We start from the raw sequence: 9,116 nt of genomic DNA, 5'->3' as shown, positions 1-9,116 counted from the left end.
TCCTCGGCAGTCACCGTGTGTACGAGCAACCGGGGTCTCTGCGTGATGCTCAGTTGGTCTTCTGCCCCATCTGGCCTCCCCCTGTTTGGACTTTGTTCGGTAGCAGCAATCTGTTATGATGCTGAGTTGAAATTGAATATTCACTCTCATGTTCTCCTCTAGAAATATGGGATATTGGTGGCCTAAGGGGCATTGGTTAAGGCCCCAGCTTCTGCTCCTGTCAGTATTAATACTTAGTACTACATCACCAAGTTTATCTTTGCTGCTCCTGGCGCTGAAATCTGCTCATTGTGGCGTTCTGCTTAGGGCACCTATTGTAGCATCAACCCGTGGTCCAACTGGCTTCAAGGCTGAACTAACATTAACTAGCTCAAGGTGAGTTGTGGGTTGATCTCTGTACTTGACTTTTGCCTAAAGTGAGCTGAGCAAAGTGACAGATACGCTACGGCTGTTGCCGAGCTGTGCATCTCTGAATTGCCTGTCAGATTCTGTGGAAAGCAGTGTGTCTCCATAATATCAATCCCTTCAGTTGTTGCCCGTTCGCCCAGAGGGTTCGAATCATGCCTTTTTGGGCGCTTGCTCTGCCCCTGCAGCTTGAGAGCTGACGTCCTGCTCAGATCTCTGGGAGCCAGAGTTCTAGGCCGTGAATTGGTGTATTCACCCTGATGTGATAACACAGCTTCCTACCTCTTAACCTTGTAGGAGAAATCGGGCTGAGTTCTTATTATGAAAGTTTTCCTTTGTGCTGAGAATTCTGCAGTACTCTGTATTAGCCCTCTGCCCAGACAAGCAAGAGAGCTTAGATAGAAGGTGTTTGCGCCTTGTGTGTGTCATGTAGACTGCCCTTGTGGATTCACTATTTTTGTGCAGTGTTGCAAATGTGTGTGCCTCCAAAACCCATTGGAAGCGCACCGTTCAGTGTATTTACTGCACTGTGAACTCTGGAGTTTGCATAACTAACTCTCTTTTTAAAAAACAAAATCACCACCTTATCTGTGTCCACAGTTAACCATCTTCTTAGACCTCCCTGATCAATAAGAGACCTGGCACAACATGACAAAATGAGTACAATGGCACATATTGCCGTGAGGTCCACATTCCATTGTGGCTACCCAAGGTTCCAGCTGGGATGAGGTGGTTTGAGTAAAGGTGAAGGATCGGTCAGGGGACTGTGTCATTCCGGGGCCTCGGTTGCACAGGAACAATCTCAGTACAGTGGTACCTCGGGTTAAGTACTTAATTCATTCCAGAGCTCCGTTCTTAACCTGAAACTGTTCTTAACCTGAAGCACCACTTTAGCTAATGGGGCCTCCTGTGCCGCTGGAGCATGATTTCTGTTCTCATCCTGAAGCAAAGTTCTTGCCAAGCAAGCCTTGACCTCAGGTTGACCCCTAACAGGCAGGCTGAAGGTCATGTGGCCATACCCAATGCCTTTCCAAAGACCATTACATCTGTCATCAATAAAGTTGTGGCCTGATTTGACCCAATTAAAATAAAAATAAAAAATGAAGCAAAGTTCTTAACCCAAGATACTATTTCTGGGTTAGCGGAGTCTGTAACCTGAAGCGTCTGTAACCTGAAGCGTATGTAACCCGAGGTACCACTGTACCTGTGCTTGAAGCTGCTGTTCTGTAACAGGAACATAACTTTGTGCTGCCCTGGAAGTGAAGTGAATACCCAACTCACCCCTGAGAGCTGCAGGCCTGAGAGTGCCTTCTACTTGTCAAGGGACCTGCTGATGGTGGTGAAGATCGTTCCACTATATAGGAGAGTGTGAAGTCCAAATATTCCAGATCTATAAGAAGAGAGATGCTCTGGATGGGGGGGGGGACCCTTGTTAAACAAGTCAATATACTTGAAATAATACCATATAAAAAAGCAAGCATAGTGGTGTCAGCAGCAATAAGAAAATTTGCCTGAATCTGCTGCTGTGTGAAAACCACTCAGTACAAACATGCAACTTTTACATGGCCCTTTTGTCTTGGTCGGCCTCCGTTGCTTTTGAAAGGAGGATTCGCTTCTGATGTACCATACTGAAACTTGAGAAGCATCATTCCTGCTTTGTTTCTTTGAACACAATGAAGGGGGAGGGAAATGGCAAATAACAAAGAGGCTTGGAGGCTGGGGTCTTGTCATGGAGGTGTGTTTCGTGAATGGCTCTCTCAACCAGGGATGGGAACCTCTGGTCTTCAGATGATGCTCAGTTCAGATTCCCCTCAGCCCCAGCCAGCATCGCCAGTGGTCAGAGATGGTGGGATTTGTAGTCCCTAGCAACATGCGAAAAGTCACACGTTCCTTATCCCTGCTGCAAACCTTTCCTGGGCCTAAGGAAGCTGGAGAGCCCCTTAACACTGACCTAGGGTTATCGTTCTAGGTAACTGGACTGATTGCGTGTGAGAGCAAAAGCCAGTTCGGCTTTACTGATGACATCGAAAGTGATTGTGGCCAGTTTGCAAGTGGAAGAATGGCAGGTCATCAAAGATAACGAGGCCTTGTTCTAATCCATGGCGGCTTATTCTACAATGGATCTGTTAATCTTCAAGGTGCTGCAAAGTTTTGTTTTGCTGCAACAGACTTAACATAGCTACAGATATACATATATGCTCATCCATTATACATCAGCTCCCTTTGGTAAGAAAGTAACTTGCTTTCCTCTGTAAGCAAGTGTAAGGCATGGTTAATGTTCACACTGATGGTTGCAATGGATGGAAACTCAAAACTCAGGTTTGAATTTGGATGGCTGCAAAACTATTTAGTGCATAATTCAGATTACCAACCCCCTGTTCCTTCAGATGGGACCATCAAGTTGCATTTAGTTGACCTGAACAATGGCATTGGTTGTATTCTCCAAATCAGTGTTTTTACATGTGAGCCAGGGGCAAATTGAAACGTTCAGGTCTGCTGCGTAGGATCTTTGCTGAAAAACCACAGCATTAAGTCCCTTTGTAACTTTTTTGTTCGAAATTCCTGCCTGCAGTTCTCCTGGAATTCTTAGAATTGTAAAGTTGGTTTTTCAACTTTTTTGCCTTATTGTCAAAGGATCTACCAACAAGTAGATCTGCTGGTGAGATTACACATTAACAGGCACACAATGTGGTGACAGGCCTTTTCTCGGTACCGTATCAAAAGGCAGGTTGAATTCCATCCTGGCACTTTTGCAGCAGAAAATAGTGTGGTTTGGCTTAGCTTTTTCAAGTATGCTTTTCACAAACAAAGTGTTTTATTTTTAACATGGCCAACATTAAAGTCAGTTTGTTCGATTTAGGATTAACCTAAGTTCACGATCAATGCTCATATAACTTGGGAACTGCTACCGTAGCTTCCCACTAATGTACTGAAAAAAGAATTACGAGCAAGTAAACAATGCAATAGGGACGCGGGTGGCACTGTGGGTTAAACCACAGAGCCTAGGACTTGCCGATCCAAAGGTCGGCGGTTCGAATCCCCGCGACGGGGTGAGCTCCCGTTGCTCGGTCCCTGCTCCTGCCAACCTAGCAGTTTGAAAGCACGTCAAAGTGCAAGTAGATAAATAGGTACCACTCCGGCGGGAAGGTAAACAGCGTTTCCGTGCGCTGCTCTGGTTCGCCAGAAGCAGTTTAGTAATGCCAGCCACATGACTCAGAAGCTGTACGCGGCTCCCTCGGCCAATAAAGCGAGATGAGCGCCGAAACCCCAGAGGTAACCTGAGGTAACATTTCTGCATTAGTGGAGTCTGTAACCTGAAGCGTCTGTAAACTGAAGCGTCTGTAAACTGAAGCGTATGTAACCCGAGGTACCACTGTATATGTAAGCGCGTCTGTTAATGATTAAATGTTACCTCCCTCAAGACTTTAGGGCAGAGGGTTTCCCAAACTTGGGTCTCCGGCGGTTTTTGGACTACAACTCCCATCATCCCTGACCACTGGTCCTACTAGCTAGGGGTGATGGCACTTGTAGTCCAAAAACAGCCGGAGACCCAAATTTGGGAAGCCCTGCTTTAGGGATCAGGGTGGTTTGAATCTGCTAGTAATGAACAGGCCCGATGATGCCTTTTTCCAGTATTATTGCTGTTGCTGTTAATACATTGCACCTGTATCCCTCCTAAATGGTTTTCCTTCCCGCCAACCCTGTGAGGTTGTTTCGGCTAAGAGGCCATAGATGGGGCTCTGTTGTAGGTACATTCCAGAGAAAAATAAATTTCATGTTTCCAGCTTTGATTATATTAATAATAATAATAATAACAACAACAACAACAGCAACAAATAAAAAATAATAATAGTAGTAATAATTTATTATTTATTCCCTGCCCATCTGGCTGGCTTTCCCCAGCCACTCTGGGCAGCTCCCAACAGAATATTAAAAATACGATAAAACATCAAACATTAAAAACTTTCCTACACAGGCCTGCCTTCAGATGTCTTCTAAAAGTCAGATCGTTGTTTATTTCCTTGCCATCTGATGGGAAGGCGTTCCAAAGGGCGGGCGCCACTACCAAGAAGGTCCTCTTCCTGGTTCCCTGTAACCTCACTTCTCGCAGGGAGGGAACCACCAGAAGGCCCTTGGAGCTGGACCTCAGTGTCCAGGCTGAATGATGGGGGTGGAGACGCTCCTTCAGGTACACTGGGCTGAGGCCATTTAGGGCTTTAAAGGTCAGCACCAAAACTTTGAACTGTGCTCAGAAACGTACTGGGAGCCAATGGGAGGTCCTACAGGACTGGTTTTATGTGGTCTCGGCGGCTGTTCCCAGTCACCAGTCTAGCTGCCACATTCTGGATTAGTTGTAGTTTCCGGGTCAACTTCAAAGGTAGCCCCACATAGAGCACCTTGCAGTAGTCCATGCAGGAGATAACCAGAGCATGCACCACTCTGGCCAGACAGTGCGCGGGCAGGTAGGGTCTCAGCCTGCATACCAGATGGAGCTGGTAGACAGCCGCCCTGGACACAGAATTGATGGCTGACTGCTTGGGATCGGAGGACTTTGATCTGAAGGATTTAAATTACGTTGTTCAGACCTTTGTTGGTTTTGGAAAGAGGATTAGATGAGTTTGTGGAAGATCAGGCTATCAGTGACTTGGAGACACAATGGTTGTATTCTACCTTCACTACTGGAGACAAGGCTGCCTTGGGGTAGCAGTTGCAGGGGAGCTCAAGTGCACCTGGGCTCTGCTTGGGGGCATCTGGCTGGCCTCTGGGAGAACTGGACCAGTTGGGCCCTTTGGTCTGATCCATCGGGAAAAGCAGTAGGCTGATGCCATGCTGGAGCTGAGCCACCTTCAGCTGAGCCACTGCTGCACATGGCCACAGGAGAAGGGATGGAGGCAACATGGGAGGGCTTTTGTTGTAAACAAAAATTGGCCTTCTCCCTTAAGGGGTACCCAAGAGCCCATATAGAGTCCTTACATAGGTTCCCTATTGGTAGGAGAGAATAATAGAGGCCAACCAGAGAATACTGAGAAGCAAAGCACCTAGTAAGCTTAGAATCATAGAATCATAGAGTTGGAAGAGACCACAAGGGCCATCGAGTCCAACCCCCTGCCAAGCAGGAAACACCATCAGAGCACTCCTGACATATGGTTGTCAAGCCTCTGCTTAAAGACCTCCAAAGAAGGAGACTCCACCACACTCCTTGGCAGCAAATTCCACTGTTGAACGGCTCTTACTGTCAGGAAGTTCTTCCTAATGTTTAGGTGGAATCTTTCTTCTTGTAGTTTGGAACCATTGCTCCGTGTCCGCTTCTCTGGAGCAGCAGAAAACAACCTTTCTCCCTCCTCTTGATCTTTATTGATCTGTTGCAACAGGGTGCTCCCCTCACCCGCAGAAGAGAGGAGGGACCCAGAAAAATGGCGTGCAAGGCCTTATAAAGACTTTTGAAATTGCCACCCTGTAGTGGTGGAGTCTCCTTCTTTGGAGGTCTTTAAGCAGAGGCTTGACAACCATATGTCAGGAGTGCTCTGATGGTGTTTCCTGCTTGGCAGGGGGTTGGACTCGATGGCCCTTGTGGTCTCTTCCAACTCTATGATTCTATGATTCTAGATCAAGACCACCCCCGGAAACATCATACATATGTACATCACAGAAGGGGTGTAACCAAAGACCACCCCTCAGATACATCATACCCACATCACAAAAAAGGCACAAAAACATAAATTTGAATGTTGTTTTTCTTCTGTCGTTGTTTATCTCCTGTCTGGCAGGTTACTTGGTTGGATTGCCTGGGGAGCCTGGCCAGTCTTTTGTAATGATAAATACTTAGTCCCTGGGCCAGGCCACAGGCTCACACCCTATTCATATCTTAAATGTGCCTTTAAGGCAGGATTTGTGAGGAAAGAGACAATGGGGAGGTTTCCCACTTTGACCTTGCAGAGAAATCATTTGCTCAGTTTGGGAATCAAAATGGTTCCAGGTCGGTCTTCCTGTGCTGATCTATGTACGTGCTTGGTTGGTACGCTTAGGAACATTACCATATATCTAAGACCATAAAATTCCTATCACAATATCAAAACCATTCCCCATGTCCCGCAATGCAGCCATGCAGGTGAGTGGCGCAACCTCAATGCACCATCTGCTGCTGCAGAAAAGAAACCCCTGCAAACTGTTCCATAGTATCTGAACCAAGAACCACGAAAGAAAAGGCAGGTGCATATTACAGGTGTACAAGAAAATGATCATTAGCAAGGAGAGAGAAAGAGAGAGAGGCTTAATTGTACTAGCCAAAGGCCATGACCAAACCATACAGACGCTATCAAAGGAATATATATATATATATATATATATATATATATATATATATATGTAGGTTTTGGTGTCCTCGGGTGTCTTCCCGTGTAAAAGTTGGGGTGTCTAGGCGACGTTTCGACGAGGTCTCACTCGTCATCTTCAGGCTGGTGCTTTCGGCTTCTTGTTACTGGAACAGAGCAGGATCTCAGTGTTTGAGTTCCTATAAATACTGTAGAGGGGGTGTGGTGTATAGCCTCCAATGTTCTGGGCAGAGAGGAAGTTCCCAGGCTAGTGTGCCTTTTCTTCTTTTGTTCCTTAATTACTTGAGAGATATCTTGAGTGATTTCTTGAGTGATATCCTGAGTACCACTTAGGTGGGTCATTAGGTGTGGATTAGTTGTTAAAGTCTTTGTGTCTTGACCTCTTGAACTTTGTGAAGAGTTTTCCTGAGAAGATGGCTGTACTGTACTTAGTTGTGCTCTGGCTTGGCTTCGTGTATAGGGGCGAGCTGTGGTTTTGTGGCTTGTGTCAGCCAGGTCTGTGTAGGGATTGCAGGGGGGTGCAGCATCCGGAGGTGCCACCATGGATTGGCTACTGGATGGTGTCTGTAATTCATCTGTGGAGAGGGTCTGGGTTTGGGTCTGGTGTGGTTGATTGGTGTTGGCGTTCTGTGTGCCTCTGGATCTGGTGTCAGATCCAGAGAAACGTCGCCTAGACACCCCAACTTTTACACGGGAAGACACCCGAGGACACCAAAACCTACATTCCTGTACCCGTGAAAATCTACGAAAGCAAATATATATATATATACACACACACACACACACACACACACACAGTGGTGCCTCGCAAGACGAATGCCTCGCAAGACGGAAAACCCGCTAGACGAAAGGGTTTTCCGTTTTGGAGGTGCTTCGCAAAACGAATTTCCTATGGGCTTGCTTCGCAAGACGAAAATGTCTTGCGAGTTCCTGCGGGGTTTTCCCCCCTCCCCCCTTTTTTCTAAGCTGCTAAGCCACTTATCTGCTTATCCGCTAAGCCGCTAAAAGCCGCTAAAAGCGCTAATCCGCTAAGCCGTCAATGGGCTTGCTTCGCAAGACGAAAAAACCGCTAGACGAAGAGACTCGCGGAACGGATTAATTTCGTCTTGCGAGGCACCACTGTATATATACATATATATATATATATATATATAATCTTTATTTGGCAGGGGAAATGGCGCTTCAGAAGGAAATCTGCAAACTCCGACATTTTAGCTATTTCTTTTTCTTTTTTTTCCTTCAATTTTTTTTATTAATTTTCACAAAATTATAAACAAACAAAACACACAAACAAACAAACAAACAAACAAACACAAATCGTAACCTTATTAAAATTACACTTATTAACATTGTTAAGTGACTTCCTCGCTTCCCCTTGGTTGAATTTCCATGCACATCCTTATAACGGCTTTCCAAATCCTAATTCTTATATACTTACCTTAGTCCATTAACATCCTTATATCTTTTCAATTCAAAATTGTACATGTTAAACATCACTTAGCTTACATAAATTCCTAAGCCAATCTGTTACCTGCAAGCTGTTTCCAATTAGTTTAACTTAACAAATTTAGCTAAATAATTGTTGAATTTTGTCCATTCTTCCTGATACTCCTCCTCCTTCTGGTCGTGGACTCTTCCAGTTAGATCGGCCAGCTCCAAAAAATCCATCATCTTCATCTGCCATTCTTCCACCGTTGGTAATTCTTGGGTTTTCCACTTTTTAGCTAATAAAATTCGAGCAGCAGTTGTGGCATACAAAAATAATTTAACATCTTTCTTGGGCAATTCCAAACCTGTTATTCCAAGAAGAAAGGCCTCTGGTTTCTTTATAAATGTATATTTCAACATTTTTTTCAGTTCATTATAAATCTTTTCCCAGAAATCTTTCACCTTGGGGCAGGTCCACCACATGTGAAAAAAAGTTCCTTCCTTTTCTTTACATCATTTTAGCTATTTCTTAACCAATTTTCCTGGCATATATGAGCCAGGGAATAAAGCTCACCAGAGACATTCCCTGTGCCAGATTTCGGACAGTTGGGACGAATCATTTCTGATTTTCAAAAGAACATAATGTTCAAGATTTATAATAGGGCTCTTTTTACATACTCCATCTTAACTATAGAGGCGTTCCCGTGCCTGTATAATTTTAATTTGAAGAACCTAAGCCCTTAAGGCACTTACACTTTAAAGAAATTCAATCCATGGAAATACATGCAAAACTTTGAAATTTTTGCGCCTTATTTCTGATGTATAGGGCTTAGCACAGCTCGGTACATTTTCTGGTAACTTGGGGAGAACGTCAACACTCAGCTACCTTTGCATAAGCCTCAAAACCAAAAGAGCTAGGTGAGGAGAAGAGATTATGAGTGTGGATTAATG

The sequence above is a fragment of the Podarcis erhardii genome (genome assembly GCF_964252035.2).
Source record: "Podarcis erhardii genome assembly, chromosome: 13".
NCBI classification, from domain to species: Eukaryota; Metazoa; Chordata; class Lepidosauria; order Squamata; family Lacertidae; genus Podarcis; species Podarcis erhardii.
The sequence above is the reverse complement of the archived record's forward strand: the minus strand, read 5'-3'. Positions refer to the sequence as shown.